Below are 20099 nucleotides of genomic sequence, written 5' to 3' on the forward strand. Positions count from 1 at the left end.
AACTTCCTTTGCAGAAACGTTACTCCAGTTACACTGCCCTGAACCTGCTTCTTTCAGAAGATGACTCTGGTTGGAGTTCAGCCTCTCTGGCGGCCAGGGCAAGCTAAGAAAGTCTTGAAATTTTGCATCTGAATTCCTATTTTGATGGTGGTGAGATTTTTGAACTACTGTTGGCATCGGATTCTGTGCCAGTCTTCTTGCTTTGCCTTGTCAAATTGGACAGGGAGACGGCTGTCTTGCAAAAGTGGAATTGTCACTAATTGGCCACAGAGGAAAGATTCAAAATCTTGCCAAAAGTCTCCTGCCTTCTAAGGGAATAAAATCCTCCATAAAACTTTCCCTCTCATTAAAAAGAAACCAACCCAATATGAAAAGTACTCAGTAAACTAGAAGGCACGGTGGAAATGCAGGCGTTGATGTGGTTTAGGTGCTGCCGGTACGGCCTCTGTGTAAGGGATGCTGGGGGTTCACTGACTGCACAAATCAGGGGACCTGTCTGTCCAGCCTTCCCTTTTCCACCAGCTTGCTGTGTCCTGTTAAGAAATGTCAAGGAAGAAGCAACAGTAAATACCTTCTGACTTCACTTTGGCATTTTCATTTAGATTAAAGCCGAGTACTTCAGGTGCGGTCTACATACAAAATGCATGCTCTGTAAAATGTTTTGTCACTTGTAATGTTTGGAATTCAAGTTAGTTTTCTTTATCATGACAAAATGAATTTAGCAAGAGTTAAACATTGCTTCATACTGAGAATGACAACCACTTATTTCTGTCCACTGAGTGGATATGGTGGAAAAATTCATGTTCCACAAGAAGTAGAGTTAAATCCTTAATTCTTGCTCCCAAGTAGCATGTATTCCATAGCATTTTATTAAAAACCTTACATGTAATTTATAAAAATCAAGCCAGATGATACTCTCCTGACTATTTCGGAGAACCGGATTTTAACAAATCTATTTCTGTTTAAATTTAAAAGAATGCAAATATGTTTACAAGTCTAGAAATATGTATGTTGGAGTTTAAAATGTGATTGAATAAATTTTCAGGAGTTAAACCACTTATTTTTAGAATTTAAAGTAGGTTTTAATTTTAGATTTTCCTAAAATGAAACAAAAAAAGACAAATGCTGCCTTCTATAAGATGTCAGAGTTTGGGGGAATAGTTAATCTTTGAAGTATTCACTGAGATAAATAACTTATATTAATAAAGAAATTCCTTGCTTTTGTCTCATTAAATTTTTTTTTTAATGGCAACTCTGACTTTGACCTTGGTTGTCTCTTGGCTACACTAGACAGGGGGGCATCCAGCTTACCACAGTCCATTCTTTTCAACTTCCCAACATTAAAATTGGAAAAGGAAAGGATGGAAAAAAAAAATAAGTGAAACATTTTGGAAGAATAAACCATGACATTTGTTTTGGATTAATACATATTCCTAGTCCAATACTTGTGATTTAAATAACATGCAAGATGGCTAAAGATCCTTCTCCCCATTGCTTCCTTGTCAAGTTTTTGCATGCCACCATAAATAATCTTATTTTGGAGAATTCTGGGGAAAAAAATGTAGACTCAAATAAAATAAAAGTTTTGTCTTTATTTCATGACCCTTTAGAGATCAGGAGAATCTTAAAATAACTCATTCTTTCTGCCAGGTAAGCCTATATCCTGATTAAACTCAATGGTCCATCCCTCCCGGCCTGGGCCAGGAGAGCTCAAAGTTGATGGAGGAAATTATACCATCAAGAGAGCTTAAATCACCTTCATTTTATGACCGTGACCATCACCTGGGCACTCAGCACCTTCAGAAATGACACTTCTCCCCCCCACCACCACCACAACCACAAAACAATGACCTCCCTCTTGCCAAAGACCGTGTTCCATACTCTCTTTTTCATTCAGCAGCAGATGTTGGCTCTCTTTCTGGAACATACTCTGATTGAGAGCTGGGACACAACACATGCCTGCTCTCTTCCACCAAACTCCCTTTTTATTTCCTTTGCATCTTTTGCTGGTGCTTTTCTCCCAGATCTGCATATTGGCAAGCTTTAGTATTTTCTCTTCAGTGCTTTTATTTTCTCTATATTCACTCTTTTTCTAGGCAAAGTCATTCAACTCCATGGCTTTTTCTATCAACATTCTGATGGTTCTTAAGCAGAGACAGACTCAAGAGGCAACTCCCAGATGCTCCTCTTCCCATGAGCTGTAGACTCACAGAAGTGGATTGAATCCACTGCCCTCTTCATATCCCCATTCAGATGTCTGATGGTACTTCAGTCTTAAAGCTGAAACCTCCACAGTCAAATGCACTCCATTGCCCAAGCCTTCCTCACCTCAGTGTTTGTCTGGCTTAGTGCTTGAGCAATTAGTTTTGATTAATTTATTTCCTTCACTCTCTCCATCTATTGTCCTGGTGATTCATTTTGATTCTACCTCCAAGATAGATCCTGACTTTTTTCATTTCGCTGCCACAACACTGCCCAAAATTTGCTTGCTCACCTGTCCTGTAGAAATATCTTCCTAAATGGTTTTCCAGCTTCTACCCACCCCCCAAAATCTCTCCCTGAAATAGCTACCTCATTGAGCATTCTAAAGTATAAAGCAGAAATTCCCTTTGTGGCTCAGTGGTAACAAACCCAACTAGTATCCATGATGATCTGGGTTCAATCCCTGGCCCTACTCAGTGGGTTAAGGATCCAGTTTTGCCATGAGCTGTGGTGTAGGTCACAGATCTGGCTTGGATCTGGTGTTGCTGTGGCTGTGGTATAGGTCAGGAACTACAGCTCTGATTTGATGCCTGACCTGGGAACTTCCGTATCCCTTGAGTGCGGCCCTAATAATAAATAAATAAAAATAAAGCAAACTATCAACTGCTTAAAATGCTCTGATGTTTTCCTGTTGCAATAGAATACCACTCAGACTCCTGCCGGGCCCTGGGATCCACTGCCTGCCCGTGTCTCTGACCCTGTCTTTCCTCATCTCCTTGTTTGTGTGGTCCCAGTCACTACTACCTCCTTCATCCAATCAAGGAGGAATCTAGAGCATCCCCACTTTTGCATCTTTGCTATTCTTTCCACTTGAAATGTAGATACAGGAGTTCCCATTGTGGCGCAGTGGTTAACAAATCCAACTAGGAACCATGAGGTTGCGGGTTTGATCCCTGCCCTTGCTTAGTGGGTTAACAATCCGGCGTTGCTGTGAGCTGTGGTGTAGGTTGCAGACGTGGCTCGGATCCCACGTTGCTGTGGCTCTGGCGTAGGCCAGTGGCTACAGCTCCGATTCGACCCTTAGCTTGGGAACCTCCATATGCCGTGGAAGTGGCCCAAGAAATGGCAAAAAGACGAAAAGACAAACAAACAAACAAAAAAAGAGAAATGTAGATACAAAGTGTGCCTCCATGCCCAGTTGTGTTCTCAACTGAGGTTTCCCTTCCTCAGAGAGGCCCTCCCCTTCAACCTTGACTAGAACATCCTCCCTCCCCTCATCACTATCTACAGTATCACCTTATTTTATTTTTATCATGGTACTCCCCAATAGCATCTGAAATTAGTTTTTGTTTCATAGACTTATTATGTGTTTACATTTCCTGTCCCTTCTAGTGGGACTTAAGGAGAAGGGGACAAAACTCTGGTATTGTTCACCACTGTATTCTTGAAGTCTAAAAGAGGACCAGGGAGTTCCCACTGTGGCTCAGGGGGTTAAGAACCCAACATAGTTTCCATGAGGATGTGGGTTTGATCCCTGGCCTTGCTCAGTGGGTTAAGGATCCGGTGTTGCTGCAAATTGTGGCATAGTTCACAGATGCGGCTCGGATCTGGTGTTACCATGGCTGTGCTGTAGGCCTGCAGCAGCAGCTCTGATTTGACCCCTAGCCTTGAAACTTCCCTATGCCTCAGGTGTGCCATAATGAATTAAAATAAACCAGTGCCAAGAATAGTGCATCAACATATAACTGTAGCTGTTCCATCTCCTAATTTTAGAGAGCAGAAAACTGAGACCAAGAGAAGTAATTTGTCTGAAGTCATAGAAAGCTAGTGAATAGAACTGTTATTTAAACACATAAATAAATTACTGAAATCAAATAGAATTCTAATAGACTAGAGATAGAGGCAAAGTTCTCTAGGCACTTGGGTTGAGGAGGCCTTGCTGAGCCTGGGCAGGAGAGGAAATGTGTGTCGATGAAGACCTCAGGAAGAGAGGCCATGTAAGCTCTCATGAGGTTGAGAGGGTGTCATAGGCAGAAGGTACAGCCTGGGCAAAAGCCCGGGTGTGTTAAGGTGTATGGATCCTAGAAGAATGCCAAGTACTCTTGTGGTTTTTACATAAGAGACATGATCAGAGCTATATTGAGACAGAGAAGCGTGGGGCCAAAGAACTTTTTGAGGTGTCAGAGAAGACAAAGGCTCGTGAACTCCATTCTTATGTGGGATGACAGGAAGTTTTAGAGCCTTCATGGAAAGCACTGGTTGCCTTGCAGGTAGAGAGAAGAATCATGCATGGGGAGGAAGAACTCTCTCCTCCTCAAGGAGATGCTCTTCCAGCTGGTGTGAATATATATCTTCCTTTTGGAATCTCTTTGGGTAGCAACAAAGAGTAATCTCCTCTTTGAGTACTGCATTCAAAAGCAGGGCTGCCAAACAGTCGAGGCCAGGCAAGTCCTGTTGGGTTTACACTCTGGGCAATTTCAGTCTGGGTCAGCCCCCACCATGACCAGGTTGACCACGTCACATTCCTGACCTGTCTTCTGTAAGCACTCCATATAGCAACTGTCTTCTAGGCCAACATGTATATTGAATGCATATTTCTCCTTCTGCATAGTTTAGTGCTTATCTGAAATTGGAAAGGTATGCATGAATAGAGATCCTCAGAAGCACTGAGGGATTTGTCTGTGTGCTCTGATTGAAGTCAAAAGATTGACTTTTCTTCTTTGATTCAGGGGACAACACATTGTCTTTTATAATCTGAGAGGGGGCTGGGTTGAGAACCTCTGCCAGTTCTTTCTTTCCAAGAACCTGTCATCACTTAACCTCCCTTAATGAGAGTCTGTGTGTAAATTTCCCAAATTTTCACTTTTATAAATTCCAACCACAATGCAAATTGTATATTATATAGCACATGCATTCATGTCTTGATGTAGTATTATCGCATTTATTTTTAGTTAAGATAATTTGTCATACGTTTTTTATCTTAATTGTCAAATGTTTTTAAAAAAAATCTTTTGTGAAAATCCTACACCAAATATTCTTCTGTTCTACAACATATTTAATTTTCTCAAGAACCTGGGGCCTGTGTAGTCAAGAAAGACTTAACCATCCCACAAATTTATACTTGGATTTTGAATACATTTTGGCACAGGAGGAGAATATAAGATTGGAAGTAATTTTGGCTTCCACACTTGATTTATATTTGTTTGTGAACTATGGTTCCATTGGCTGAAATGCTTGGAAAACTGATGCTAATGAGGTTTAAGGCCGTGCAAAATCTGATTCTCAGATGCCATCATGTTCTAGAGTGTGATTTTTTTCTCTTGATTTTTCACTTTTTATCTTGAAAATATTTATTATGTTACTCTACTTCCAACAATCCAAAATCTGCTACTAGTTTTAATTCCGTAACTCTTTACAAGACAGGGAAGAAGCAAACATAATTAACCCTTAGTTACTATCTCAGAGAAATGGTGCAAAGATCAAGAAAGAACTTTCCATGTAAGGTATAATATATACAAACCTAGCAAGCAGGATTCCTGGGTGATCATTCCAATAGATAATGTTCTCTCTGTCACCTTTACTGTAGAAAATGACCAGGCAGTTGTGCTGTATCTGTGTGTCTGTGCTCGAGGGATTTTCAATGGAAAAATGATTGAGTTGTCAATTCTATCTTTTGAAGCTGCCTTAAAAATAATAACTTAGGTGAACATCTTATCTAATCAATAAGACAAATTTTGATAGGCTGTGTTTTTGGTTTTTGTTTTGTTTTGTTTTTCTGTCTTTTTGTCTTTTTAGGGCCATACCTGAGGCATATGGAGGTTCCCAGTCTAGTGATCTAATAGGAGCTACAGCTGCCGGTTTACACCATAGCCACAGCAATGCAGGATCTGAGCTGTGTCTGCAATCTACACCACAGCTCACAGCAATGCCGGATCCTCAACCCACTGAGTGAAGCCAGGGATTGAACCAGCGTCCTCATGGATGCTAGTCTGCTAGTCGGGTTCATTAACTGCTGAGCCACGACAGGGACTTCTGAGTTTTTGTTTATCCAAGAAATATTTATTAAACATTTGTTATATGCTGTCCCTGTTCTAGCAAATGGGAGTGGAGTAGTAAGCATTTTTTTAAAATCACATAGAATTTGTGTTCATATATAGAAACTGATTTCCTTCCCCCCTCCCTCCCACCTTCCCCTCCACAATTATTTTGTTAGTTTCACCTGTGTTTTGTTCTGAGCATGAAAAATCCAGTCAACATGAATTAAAAACCATTTTCTTTTGTGGATTTCCAATTTCATTCCCCTTTTCCCTTTTCCAGGTTATGCCTTCCAAGTTACACATGAATTGGACTACACTTTTAAAATGCTATCTTCTGAACCTGATTTTAGACCATAAAATACTCATTCTTTTTCACTGTGGCATCTTTAGAACGGGTATAAAGCCATCTCTAATCTACAACTTAACATGACTGTATCTACCTTTTTTTTTTTTTTATAGGTTTACCTAAAATATACAGTTCTGAGCCATATCAGAGTCAGTCCTGATCCCACATACCCCTAAATTCAGATCTATATGTTGGGCCTTTTATTTTGCTGCCCATCTAATTTGGTTTGAAGTGTTTGGACAAGAGGATATTTGAGTGCTAGGGACTCAAGAATTGACCCCCATCCTCACGGTCACCTATAAGAAAGCCAGAATTTGTATCTAGAACCATAGAAATAAAAGACAAACATGTAAACCCAAGGAGACAATTAGTTTCCCATTACAACCTTTTATCATCCAGTCCTGTGTAGGTCTGTGTCAACACAGATTGACAAAGTCATAGAATTTTATTAGACAATGTGAAAACTCATTTGCGGATTTTATTGCCGTCCATCATTGCTCGCATTCACAGTCCAGAGGCTCTCCATTGTTGTGAAGAACAATTGGGACTGATGGCTGGGTATGGCCAACATAGAGGTTGCAATTTCTCACCGACAGGTGTTCTTTCCTAATTACCTCCATTAGTTCCTCTTTATTGCAAGACTTCATGTCCTGACTTGTAGTCTCTTTACCGCACACCAAACCAGAACTAACAGCCCTATTGTGCAGTGAGATGGTCCCTACTACCCCCCCTTCCTCCACGGACTATTTCAGTTCAGGGGCTGTTGTCAACAGGACTGTCCTGTGTGTATAGGCTGATGGCTAGCATTCTAACCTGGGTAGGGCTTCAGGCTGCAGGGAAAAACAGAGCCGGTGGAAAGTCAAAGCTAGAAGTCTGGAATCTGTGAAAGGTGCTAATGAAAAAAGACACATTCTTTGGAGGGTTTGAGCTGCATGTCCTAGAAAGCCAGATCTACACTGCCACTCAACAAGAGCAAATAGCACTTGTCCTGGGGTGCAGATTCTTCAGTTTATCTTAAGGTGATGCTGTTGTTAAGTATTCTAGAAAGCATAGCTTATTTCTTGGATATATATATTTTTTAATTTGCAGAGGACTGTAGCAGTATTTAAAGTATCATTTTTACAAACCATGCTGTATTTATGTAACATTTTGCTTCATATATACTGCTTTCAAACATATTATGTAACTCTCACTTCCATCCTATGATGTAGGTATTCTGAATTCCTGTCTACTTTTCTCCCTCCCTTGCTTCCTTGTCTCATTTTTTCCTTCCTGTTCTTTCTTTTTTTCCCTTTCCTTCTCCACCTTCTTTTTTAACAGATAAGGAAAGCTGAGGGCCCTATAGGTCAATTCATTTGCCCAGTGCTATACGACTTTTATTTTTATTTATTTTTTAAATGTTTTTATTGTTATTTCCCCAATACAATTTTTTTTCTACTGTACAGCATGGTGACCCAATTACACATACACATATACATTCTTTTTTTCTCCCATTATCATGCTCCATCATAAGTGACTAGACACAGTTCTCAGTGCTACACAGTAGGATCTCATTGCTAATCCATTCCAAAAGCAAGTAGATGAGCTGGGACTAAAATCCAGTCCTCTAGATTCCAAGGATTATACTTTTTCTACTGTCCCAGAGGTTTTTTCCATGGAATGTTGATTAATGAAATGATGACAGCAAGCATGAAGCCTGTAACTTACATGAATCTAAATTCTAAAATATCTGTTATCATACAAGTGAAGCACAGACGTGACTAACTACGTTTTTTATTTTCCTGTGAACAGAGTCTGAATTGGATCTGTCTTAAAAGCTCTAAGTATTATGCCTTTGATAAAGTTCTGCAGCGTTTTCTTTTCTTAACCAAGGATACCATTTTTTCAGCCATGGCCTTGCTCTTTTAGGAAGTAGGTCATTGAGAATTATAATAAAATGAAACCCAAAAGACTAAAAAAAAGTGAAAATCGGATATCAACAAGGGGTCAGACATCACAATATATTGGAGTCAAAAGTTTAAAGTGCCAGTGTTTGGAGGTGTTTTGATTTTACCATTGCAAAGGAAAATGCTTATTATTTACAGCAGCTGGAGGGGAGCAGAGGTATAAAAGTTGCAGGGATGAGTCTTTGGCTTTGGCTTCTCAAGGTCATGTCAGAGACATTGCTCATTCTTGGACCATGAGTTTTTAGGCTTTGAAATGGAAATCTCATATAAAGTTACCATACTGCCATAGTTTGCTGTGTTTATTCTCTTGGTATTAAAAAAAAAAAAAAAAAAAAAAAAAAGGTCTGGTGCTGTGTGCTTACCTGAGCTGCCGCAGAACAACTCATTAATCTCTAAATCAGTGATGTAATTTAAGATCGGCTGTGGGAGGAAGGCTAGCAGGAAAATAATTATAATAGGGAATGGCAGGATGTGTCTGTGTGGATGTCTATTTCTTTACCTTCGACTTATGTTTAGCAAGACCCGCAGTAGCCTCTGCTGTTCTGGCAGTGATGTCCTTTCAGTTCCTTACAACAACTATGAACTCTTTTTTGGATGTGTAGGGACATTTAAATAGATATAAATAGCACATCTAGCAGAGCGGGTTGCCTGCAGAATGTCCTCTCTTAAGGTGGGCTTCTTTCCCTTTCTCCCACTTCCTTTCATGATGCTCCATCCTCCCCAGCCTCTCTTACTGCCTAACATCATCCTACCTCCTCCAGTGTCGCTCTGGTCCGTCTGTGATCAGCCTGCATCATAGAACGGCTCCCACAGAGAAGTCCTCTAGTTAGTTTAACCACCTGCAGAAAAACTCTACTGTTTTATCTCTTTGTAAGCTCGTTATGTTCTGGTTCAGAACTTCAAAAATATTTAGAATTGTTTAAAGGAGGCTTAGCCCCTTTAAAAAGCAGCTTCAGCAAGCAGGATGACACAGGCGGTGAGGAAAACCAAAGCTGTTGAGAGCTACAGCTGTCTGGTCCTTTCGTATGCAGATTTATGGACGAGAAGGGGGGGCTGAGAAGGAGAAGAGGGAAGACTCACAGGAGAGTTGGCAAACACACAGGGAAGTACAGGGGCTTAGGCTTCAGTCTCCCAGGAAATGCAGGCTGACTCAAGGAATCAGTAGCATTTAGAATGGGACAGGACTTTGATAATCCCAATAATGTGATCTCCTTATCTTACAGAATCTCCTCATCTTATGGAAAGGGCAAATGCTTTGCTGAAGGTCTCAGAGCTAGCAAACACAGCTTCAGGAAACTTCTGTGGCCAAGTGTTGCATTCTTTTCACTCTCGCTTGTCCTTTGCTGGACACATGGTAGATGGGCAATACATATATGTCGAATGGTTGATTGAATAAAATCATTTATGATATAACCAAGGAGTGTCTTTAACATCTAGCATCTTGCTGCACAATTTTTAACAAGTTAGGCATTAAGCTGAGAGAAGGCAGACAAATACATCTTGTGGGCTTGGTATTTCTGTCTGGATGAAGTCACATTTATTTGATGGTTTAGCTACTTATAAACCTGGAGTGCCTGCAAATGCCTGCATGGCTTTCAACGGGCACTGCTTAGACAATGAACCACACAAATGAATATGAACAAAGATGAGCAAGCGACTGACTCCAGGTTAAAGTTAAAAGATTTTATCAATATTATGCTTCTTAGTTCTTCTGATTTTAGCTACCTTGAAAATGGCATCTTTATTTTCTACAGTTTCCCTCATGGAGTAAAATGTCTTATATATGATAATCATCTCCTATTTATTTCTCAGCTTGATCATTGCAATGCAATTCTGATGCCAACCACCCTGAGTAAGGGCAGAAGTCCCCTCACTTCTGACACACAAAATGTTGTTGAACATCTCCCTAAAATGACCCATGCTACCCCATCTTTTCTGTTGATAAATTCCTTTTCAGTCTTCTAAAGTCCAACTTAACCGTCACCTTCTGTGAAGCCTTCCAGATCTTTCTACTACCCCTAAAACCCCACGCAGAATGCCTCCCACTATTCACAAAGCAATTTGAACACCTCATTATCCAGGGACTTCTCACCGTGTACTTCCATCAATGTTGCTTTGTAATCTGCACACACCCCACTGCCCCAGGCCCCCACAGTGGAATACAGGCTCCAGGAACCAGAGCCTGTATACTGCCTGCCTCCGAGTGTTCAAGGCTGAACGCAATAGAGAGCAAAAATAGGTGCACAGCCACATTCACAAACTTCCACCTAACGATTTAGCCTGAACTAGACTCTTTGGGCAAGTAGTATTACAGTAGTGTTAGGATTAAATGAGATCCTGGATGTAAATTACCAGGCAGAAAGCAAAGCCTCAGAAGTCATTTGGTTTTATTAAATCCATGTTTGAGGTTTGTGAGTATCCTCACTGGTTCATTCACTTATCAATTACCTGCTTTTCCAGGAGGACTATCATTGAGCAGGTAGCATAAATATCCCAACAGATTTAGGCTTTGGGTCTCACGTTCTGGAGCCCTAGGACACTGTGATGTTTAAGAGTGACGGATGGTCACACCATCCCCCTTGACTTGAGGGACATGTAGCTGGTACCGCGTGGGAAGTTTGGGATCTGATTTCAGTTGTAGGCTTGTATAAAAATATGTTTTCCAAACTTTTCAGACTAACATCTCTTATTGGTCATTTTTCTCCACTGATTGCTATGCCCACATTGTTAAGATGTTGCCACCTCAAGGGGCATCTCAATTTAAAAGAAGAATTACTTCAGTTCTCCTCATTTCATGGGCAAAAAGAATGCCAAGAAAGAACAATTTACCTGGAATCCCCATGGAGAAAAACTTTTCTGTGGCCAAGTTATAATTACATATGGAGTTTAGTACCGTAATCTCAGATGGTCTATCGAAGATTAGAGGGTCAACAATGACCTTGAAATGCTAAATTGTGGGAACTGCATGTTGACATTTGTGAATACTAATCTAATTTACTATAACTTTATAAACATTGAGCACTAAATATTGAAAAATATTAAGAAAAATGAGCCACATGACAAATTGTCTTTGCCAGTCATCCCAATTAGCAAGGTCCTGAAAGTAATTAGTCTAGGCTGAACAGAAATCAGGTAACAGGGGATTGCAAAATTTAATCAAACTTTAAGTTCTGACCTATTAAACTAGATAGAACAGGTTTAAAAAACCTCTGATGTTTGTGCTACTTATGCTCTGGAAGCCCACGCACTTGAACAGACTTGGTACATTTTGCAGTGACTAGACCAACTTCAAAGGCAGAATTTTCCATTCCACGTAATTGGTTTCAGTGCACATCTCTGCATCATATAGTCTGTCGCAGAGATGAAGGTGGCAAAATCTTAACAAATATTGGAGCTTTAAATGAAACAACTCAGTCCCAGCAATTCCTAAATTCCATGAATTGTCACCCTTGGAAACTTTACATTTCTTTCTTCAAATTTTGTTTCCTCTCCTTTACAAGGGATTTCGCTGTTGCTGGACACGATAACCTCTTGGTGATTTTATCAGTAGAAATAGGGAAAGTTCTGAAAAATGAAACAAAAGATACAGAATTAAAAACATGGTAAATGAATGAGAAATCCTTGTTAGTCTGGGTGCTATTTATTTAGTTATGCTTCATCTTTTTAACATTTTTATAATTTTCATGGGATTTTCAAACCTATACAAAATTAGAGAGTGTAGTATAACAAGTTCTCTTTTACCCAACACCAAGGTTCAACAAGATATATTTTAAATGTGAAAAGAGCCTCTATAAATTTTCATCTCCAACTTCTAAAAGTAAAATACTGAAATTACACTTTCCAACCCTATAAAAAAAGTCTCAATTCTTAGAGGTATTACCTGTTTAATTTAGTAGTTGTCTATGGATGTTAGAATATTAGTTTATGATTTTGTTCCCTGGGTCAAAGACTGTCTTTGTCTCTGCTTCTACGCTTCTCTTTCTCTCTTGTTGGCCAATTCAGTCTTACACACCTGGGGCTTTTCATGGATTAGAAATGGCCCGGAACATGTTACCTTCTTCTGACCCATGGAATGTTCCAAATCCCCCTTGATATGAAGACAGCAGCTGGTCAAGAAAAGATGACCAGAATGGCCAACAACCTGGGACATATTTCCAAGGTCAATGAGGACAGAGCCATATCTCTTCAAACTTTGCTTAACTTGAGGGGGAAAGGTTTCCAGATCAGCATAGAGTTGCCCTGAGAGGTTGGAGACGCATCTTCATTTCTTTGGGGTGGGTTAGCCATTTGCCCATCAGAATCTGTGTTTATTGTGAGTCATGAATGAGAGAAAGTGAGTTGGGGACGCCAGAATATTATTCTTGTATTTCACTGGAACTGTTTATGCTGAGCTGCCTTCACTTACTACCTCCTGTGCTGCCACCTGCCAGAAGCAGCCCGCCTCATCGGAGTGCCGTCTGGTACTGCTGGAGCATGAGGGCCTTGGCCTCCCTACGAAGGTGCTGTATGTTGGCACCGCGGGCCAGCAACCTCTCATGCTTGAACGTAGTTGGCACCCACAAGATGAGCAGGAGTCATTTATTTTCTGGTCCAAGTATTCTAGCTAAACCATATCCACTTACTATGAAAGCACAAAGTGATAGACAAAATATGCAGTCTTTTCCGAAATGAATGTTTTTCTCTATTTAGAGAGTAATGTGTAATTTATTGGTGAGCTAGCATAGGGCTATAATGTATGTTTGGTGTCTGTGTATGTGTGTGTGCGAAAGAGAGAACGAGATAATGTCAGCTTTATTTTTACTTTTATCAAAATGTATTTAATTATATTTTGAATACAGAAGGAAAGGGATTTTGAAAGACATCTTCCCAGTCTTTTGAGGTACATTAGTGGAAGGTGAAGAGCTAGACAAACTTCAATCTCAACAGTGAGCCTATGGCTGTTCAGAAAAGTTAACTGTATTTAATTTTCTCCCTGCTTTGAATTCCTAAATACAGAAAAAAAAAAATTCTTTGAGGATGATTCACTTTTGCTATCACTTACTTGACTGTAAACATTTTTAAATGAGCATAAAACCTGTAGTTTTGTGATGTTTGATGTTTTATAACAAAAGTAATCATCTATTGACTTGTAGAGAGTGGTGGTTTATGACTCAAAAGGGAGGAGACTTCTTTTTCCCATGTTCTGATCTGTTACTTAGCATCCTCAGGTTTTCTCTGTACAGATGCAGAGACACTGGTTCATTTGGATAAGCTTGCAACAGAAGTAGATCAAAAGTAACCAATGGCATGCATGTAAGAGAAGTTTATTTCTCCTTTCTATAGAGTCCAAGATGGATCCAGGTGAGTAGAGGAACTCTAGCCCACACAGAACTTTTATGACCTCATTTGACAAGGACTCTGCTGATGTTTGATGACTTTGTAGGTATCAATACCCAACAGCACAGAAAATCTCTTATGGAGGAGTGGATGACCAGGCTTGGAGGTGGCACTTTTTTTCTAGTGAGCCACTTCTATTGGGTAAAAGTTAGTCATGTGGTCAGAACTGCAAGGGAGGCTGGGAAATGAAGTCTAGCTGTGTGTCCTAGTGGAAAAGTAAATCTTCTCTGCCCCATTGTTTTTCCTCAGTTACCAGTATAGGATGAAGACTAGGATAGAGTCAACTATAATAGGAAGTGTGAAGTTGAAATTCTACATGGTAAATATTTGGCAAGTATCCACTTCCAAGGCTTTGTGCTAACACCAGATAGAATAGAGAAGATGAAAGGATGCTGAGTTGACAGTTCAGAATGAGGATACTGTAGTCATCCTGGCAGTGCTGGGATAAAAACAATGTGAAGACTTTTGTTTGAATTGTTTCCAGCTGAGTCCCTGATGTCCAGCATGCTGCATGACATATTAGAATTTAGTAAATATGTGATAAATAACAAATAAATTCTAAGTTATGGTGGGTTACCCTTCAAAGTCAAAGAAAAGGCTAGGATAGACATGAATTGTTTCCAGTTAGCTTTTGAAGCTGACATCATAACCACACAAAGGGAGGCAGCTAAATTCATTGAATAATGGAGATTTTTTTTTTTTTTTTTACCATACCTGTGGTATCTAGAAGTTCCGGGGCCAGGGATCAAACTCGTGCCACAGCTGCAGCCGGAACCACAGCAGTGACAAGGCCAGATCCTTAACCTGCTGCACCACCAACGGGAACTCTGAATAATATGGGATTTTAAAAAAATTATCAAGGACATGGTTTTTCTTCTTCTTAATGATGAAAAGACTTTTCTGGACCTTGACTCCACTTTTCATACAAACTGAGAAAACTCCAGTGGATGTGCTGTAGTGAAGGTAACTTACTCAGTGTTTTCAGGTAATAACAGTCTTCCTTTATCAGTCTCCACATCAGTAATATTTAAAGGAGCCTCTAAAGACACACTTATTAGTAGACAAATGAGGTAATAAGAATTTCTTTTACTTAAGCGTGGCTACATACTGGATTTATCTCCCCAGTATGGGTCATTACCAAAGTCGTAAGTATTTCCAGAAAAGACTTCTGCCATCATTACCAAGTTTTTATTAGCCATTGAAGTGTGGGAAATGTGACAACAGATTTTCTGCTCAAGTCTGCATGTCTCTCATCATCCCACATCCCCAAGGACCCCAGCTCTGAGACGCTCTTTGTGTTTTTCAGATTCTGAGAGATGTTCACAGTCTACTTTCTAAGCAAGGATTGTTAGGTCTGCAGTCCCATAACCCAGTGCATTCAGGAAACATATGATTTGAAATTGTGGATGTCATTGGAATGAAAGAATAAGGATCAGGAGTTGAAATTTTAATCTAAATATTTCTTCATTTGTCTCTAGAAATACCACAGATGGAATCGGTATGACTCCATTCAGGGTGGCATTGAGAAATGTATTCAGTTTGGAGCTCAAAGTGAAGTTTATTTAAAAGTGACTAAATTAAAAGTTCAAATGGGTGTTTTGGGATTTTGATAGAAAATAATCTATCATTGCCTTTGGTCAATAAAAAGAAAAATCACATTAACTTTCCAAGGTGATTGAAGCCTTGCTGTCTCTGTATTTCTGTGTCTTTGCTCAGGTCTCTCTCTCTTAGAAATCCTATCCTTCCACATCTTTGCCCACATCCTGTCTGCTGGGCAAGGCTAAATGACACTGCTTTTCCCAAAGCCTTTCCAAACCGATCTCTTCCTCTTTTAAATATGATTCAACCTCGTTTGACAGTTATTTGGCCGTTCTTCCTCACCCTGTGACATCAAAAAGTCTTCGTGGACAGACCTTGTTTCTTCATCTTTTCCTTCCTCCCAGAATCCATTCACTGCACCTGTCATATGATAGTGATGCAAACACATGGTCCATTGAGCTGGAGCAGAAGGATTTGTATTTGAAATTAAAAGGATGGTTTTAAAAATACAAGGCCACAGAGGTATGGGGTCCTTATTGGTAAACCTAATTACAGATTCTGGTTCTGATTACGCTTATTGGGGTAAAAAAGTTGACTGTCCCTATTTGTGCTGCTAAAAGGAAGACATGAAACTGTGCACTCAGGACTGCCAACGGGAGTAACACCATGGAAATTCCAACTCTACACTAAAGAAAGGAGCAGCAGCTCAGGATTGGTATTTCTATAGCATTTCCCCCCAATAAAGCACATCTGAAGCAGTTGCTGAGTGACGATTCTCAAATGGAGAGATACAAGCCTTATCCAAGAGCCTATTAGATTCACTTTTGTGTATTTCCTTTCAGTTGCTTCTCACATGCATATTATAGGCACAGTTACAGCATATTGCTACACTGAATGTCATTTTCACACTTTCATCACATAATAAGCAATATTACATGAATCTGGTAATATTGGCTTTGTCCTATTTATTTAGAGTCTGGCACTCTTGTTTCCTATGTCCTGTGTATGAATGTGGAAGAATGGTGTGCAACTAAAATAATTATTCATCACAATATCTTCTTTCAGATCAATTTTTAAAACTCCACTTCTTAATTCTGCCTCCTGACCTATTCTATTGAATGAACTAAGATCTCTCTCTGGGATTTCAATGAATATTCCAATCCTCACTTCTGTAAGTTTCTTAGAATATAGTTAGGTCTATGATTTCTTCTTCTTTGCTTCTTCCATCAATATGAGGTGGTGCAGTCATTAAAAGCAATGTCTGGCAAACTGTACAGCCTGTGGACTAAATCAGTCCCATAGCCTGGTTTTGTTTAATAAAGTTTTACTGGAAAAGAGCCACACGCATTTATTTGTTTTATCTATGGCTGTCTTATCCTACAAGTGCATAGCTGAGTGGTTGTATAAGAGACCATATGGCCCACAAAACCTAAAATATTTACTTTTCTGATTCTTCACAGAAAAGGTTTTCTGAGCTCTGATTAAGTGTATAGATTCAGACTTCTTGGGTTCAGATCCCAACTCTGCCACTTTTTAATTGTAAGTTATGCTTGATATCTTGGCTGCACTATCTTTATTATTTAAGCATTAAAACTTCCAGAAATATTTATAAGGAGAGTCATAGATTTGCTCAGTGTAGGTCTTATTCCCTCTGATTTACTTTTTTTTTTTTTTTTTTTTTTTTTTTTTTCCGCATTGAATTCTTCAACTGCATGGTGGTTGTTTTTTATGAAACCTAATTCCTCAGGTAAAGAAAGTACAGTATGTGTTAATCATATATTAGAATCAGAATTTGTTTACTTTATATAATAAATTATACCATTTCTCATCTTTTTTGCTAAATGAGAATTATCTCTTTCTTTAAGGTTTAAAGAAATTTGGTAGTCCAAACATTATAGACAGGAGCCATTTTATGAAGGCCACTTATTGGTGACTTTCTTAATTCTTCGTATTACCTGTTTTGTGTGTTTTGTTTCAATTTAAGTTACTTATGTGGGAAAGTTGTATATTTTCTAGAAGTTTTCAATATTACCAGCATACAGTTGTATATTCCCATGTAATAATTTTTTAAATTTAATTTAATTTTTTTAATTATTTACCTTGTACAATCTTTTTTAATACTGTACAGCATGGTGACCCAGTTACACATACATGTACACATTCTATTTTCTCACATTATCACACTCCATCATAAGTGACTAGACATTAGTTCCCAGTGCTACACAGCAGGATCTCATTGCTAATCCATTCCAAAGGCAATAGTTTGCATCTGTTTTTTTTTTTTTTTTTATTTTTGATATTCCATGCAGTTACTTATGTGTAGCTTTTTAAAATTTGGGGTTTTTTTCTGTTTATATTTAACAGAGGCTCATATAATTTATTAGTTCTGGGTTTTAAACAAATAGTTTGATAATAATAATTTCATTCTTTAATTTGTTTTCTAATTACTTTTGACATTTTTTCTTAGAGATTTTGTTTTGTTCTTTGCTTAAATGTTTAGTAGGCTTTAAATTTACTTACTTGTGGCCAGTAAAAGGATTTAAAAGTATGAATTTACCTCTATAGGCAGTTTTAACTCATCCCAACTCATCCCTGTGAACTTTCTTATTTTGTGATTTTGTTTCATTTCTTTTTTAACTTTATTTAAAAGATGGTTAAACCTTTTAAGGATATTGAAAATTTGTAGTGTTTATTTTGTTGAATTATTTCAAAAAGTATGATATGGAAGTTCTGCTTTTATAATGGTTTGGGGGTAAAACACAAATCAATATTATAAGTATTTTTATATAGTTGAATATAGGAAAGTAATGTTTCCCTAACTTATAAAATTGAGTATTAATATATTAATTTTGCCTTGTTATATATTATGTTTGTAACCTCTATATTCGTATTTTCCTTTGATGGCACAGAATAATTTTACACATTAAATTTATCAATATAATTACATTTCTATAAATCTATCTGTGCAGTTTTAACCTTTTAAAAATGCATTTAATTGCCATAGATTTTGTCCAAAAACTTTCAATGTTGTTATGTCTTTTTTAACTTTTAAAATATTTTCAATGACTATTTATCTCATTTTTTTTTTTTTTTTTGCTTTAATTCTACTTGGCTTTTGGAGTAATTAACTCAAAATGGGTCAAAGGTTTTAATGCAAGAGCTAAAACTCTTAGAAGAAAACATGGGTGTAGGAGTTCGTGATAATGAACCCAACTAGTATCCATGAGGACACAGGTTCGATCCCTGGCTACACTCAGTGGGTTAAGGATCTGGTGTTGCCATGAGCTGTGGTGTAAGTTGCAGATGCGGCTCAGATATGGTGTTGCTTGGGCTGTGGTGTAGGCTGGTAGCTGCAGATCCGATTTGACCTCTAGCTCAAGGACTTCCATATGCTGTGGGTGTGGTCCTAAAAAGGAAAGAAAGAGAGAGAGGGAGGGAGAGAGGAAGAAAGGGAAAAAAGGAAAGAAACAAAGGAAGAAGAAAGAAAGAAAGAGTGAAAGAGAGAGAAAGAAAGAAGAGAAGAAAGAACAATGAGAGTGAAAGGATAAACTGTGGCATAGATAGAATACCACTTAGTAACAAAAAGAGACAGACTGTTGATATGCACATAATATGGATGAACCTCCTTTACTGAGTGAAAGGAGTAAGATGTAAAAGAAAGAACATACCGTGTGATTCTGTTTGTATAACATCCTAGCAAAAGTAAACTAACTGTAGTGACAGAAAGGAAGTACAGGACTGCTTGGGAGGGGTTGCAGATAGGGGTGAATGACCAAGAGGCTCAAGGAAACTCTGGGGATGGAGACATTTGTAGTTTTTTTTTTTTTTTTCTCCAATATTTGGTTATTCTTTAATTCATGAAATAATGGTGACAATTCCATTTGCATGTTAGAAGTTACTTATATAATTAAATATTTTATACAGACAGATATGATTATTATTTCAGGCATAAAAGTAAAAATTCAGTATTAAAATTTTATCTTAAATGAAAATTTTAATTAAACTATAGCTTATTTGAATTATCAACACATAACATAGATTTTAGTTATACTAAAACTCTTTCTTAGGTACAAACTATGAGGTATAAAATAAGATACAGGGATGTAATGTACAGCACTGGGAATACAGCCAATATTTTATAATAACTTTAAATGGAATATAATCTTGACTGGAGTCTGGTGTCATGGGTGTATATGGATTTCAGGAGTGGTCAAATTACCCAATCTAAGGAAAGGCAGTTTACTTTACTTCCATCATATCTCGAAAAGTTAGGAAGTGTTCCTCAACTAATAATACTTACACACTGACAAACTGATCTTTTATTCCTTTTTGGGTGACAAGACATTTGATAGTTTTCACTTTTTCTTTTCCTCTGGAATGTCCTTCCCTTCGCAATTTTTATCAACTCTGTATTTGTAACTTAAAAAACTCCATACATTTGATTAAGCATCTTATTTTAGAAACACTCTACTTCTGCTGCTCTCATATCAATGTTTTTCTGATATATTTGTAGTATTTCTTATATCATTACTGTTGAGTTCATGTGGTTCCTTCTTTAGTGTTTATAGCCTGAACTGTTATATCATAGCTTGCTCAGTTATAACTTCCTCCAGTCATCTCTCAATGATGTGAACTATATGAAGAATAACTCTT

At 38.3% G+C, this 20099-nt stretch overlaps 2 long non-coding RNA genes across 5 annotated transcripts in view; one reads left to right on the forward strand and one right to left on the reverse strand.

The window, feature by feature from the left end:
• Positions 1-20099, forward strand: part of LOC110260285 (uncharacterized) — a 493307-nt gene that overhangs the window by 253875 nt on the left and 219333 nt on the right. Inside the window, exon 6 of one of the 4 annotated variants that reach the window (XR_014843743.1) lies at positions 15-1234. The exons of the other annotated variants lie outside the window; for them this stretch is intronic. This is a non-coding gene — a long non-coding RNA (uncharacterized LOC110260285). Of the gene's footprint in view, positions 1-14; positions 1235-20099 lie in introns of those variants that run through there. 4 annotated transcript variants of the gene reach the window in all.
• LOC102167557 (uncharacterized) overlaps positions 10200-20099 on the reverse strand; it is a 289014-nt gene continuing 279114 nt past the window's right edge. Inside the window, exon 11 of the long non-coding RNA XR_014843731.1 lies at positions 10200-12095. This is a non-coding gene — a long non-coding RNA (uncharacterized LOC102167557). The remainder of the gene's footprint in view (positions 12096-20099) is intronic.

The sequence above is a fragment of the Sus scrofa genome, chromosome 4 (assembly GCF_054392235.1).
Source record: "Sus scrofa isolate SSC_HxYL_T2T_F1_AM1 chromosome 4, Sscrofa_HxYL_maternal_Yorkshire_Landrace_v2.0, whole genome shotgun sequence".
In the NCBI taxonomy this organism is placed as follows: domain Eukaryota; kingdom Metazoa; phylum Chordata; class Mammalia; order Artiodactyla; family Suidae; genus Sus; species Sus scrofa.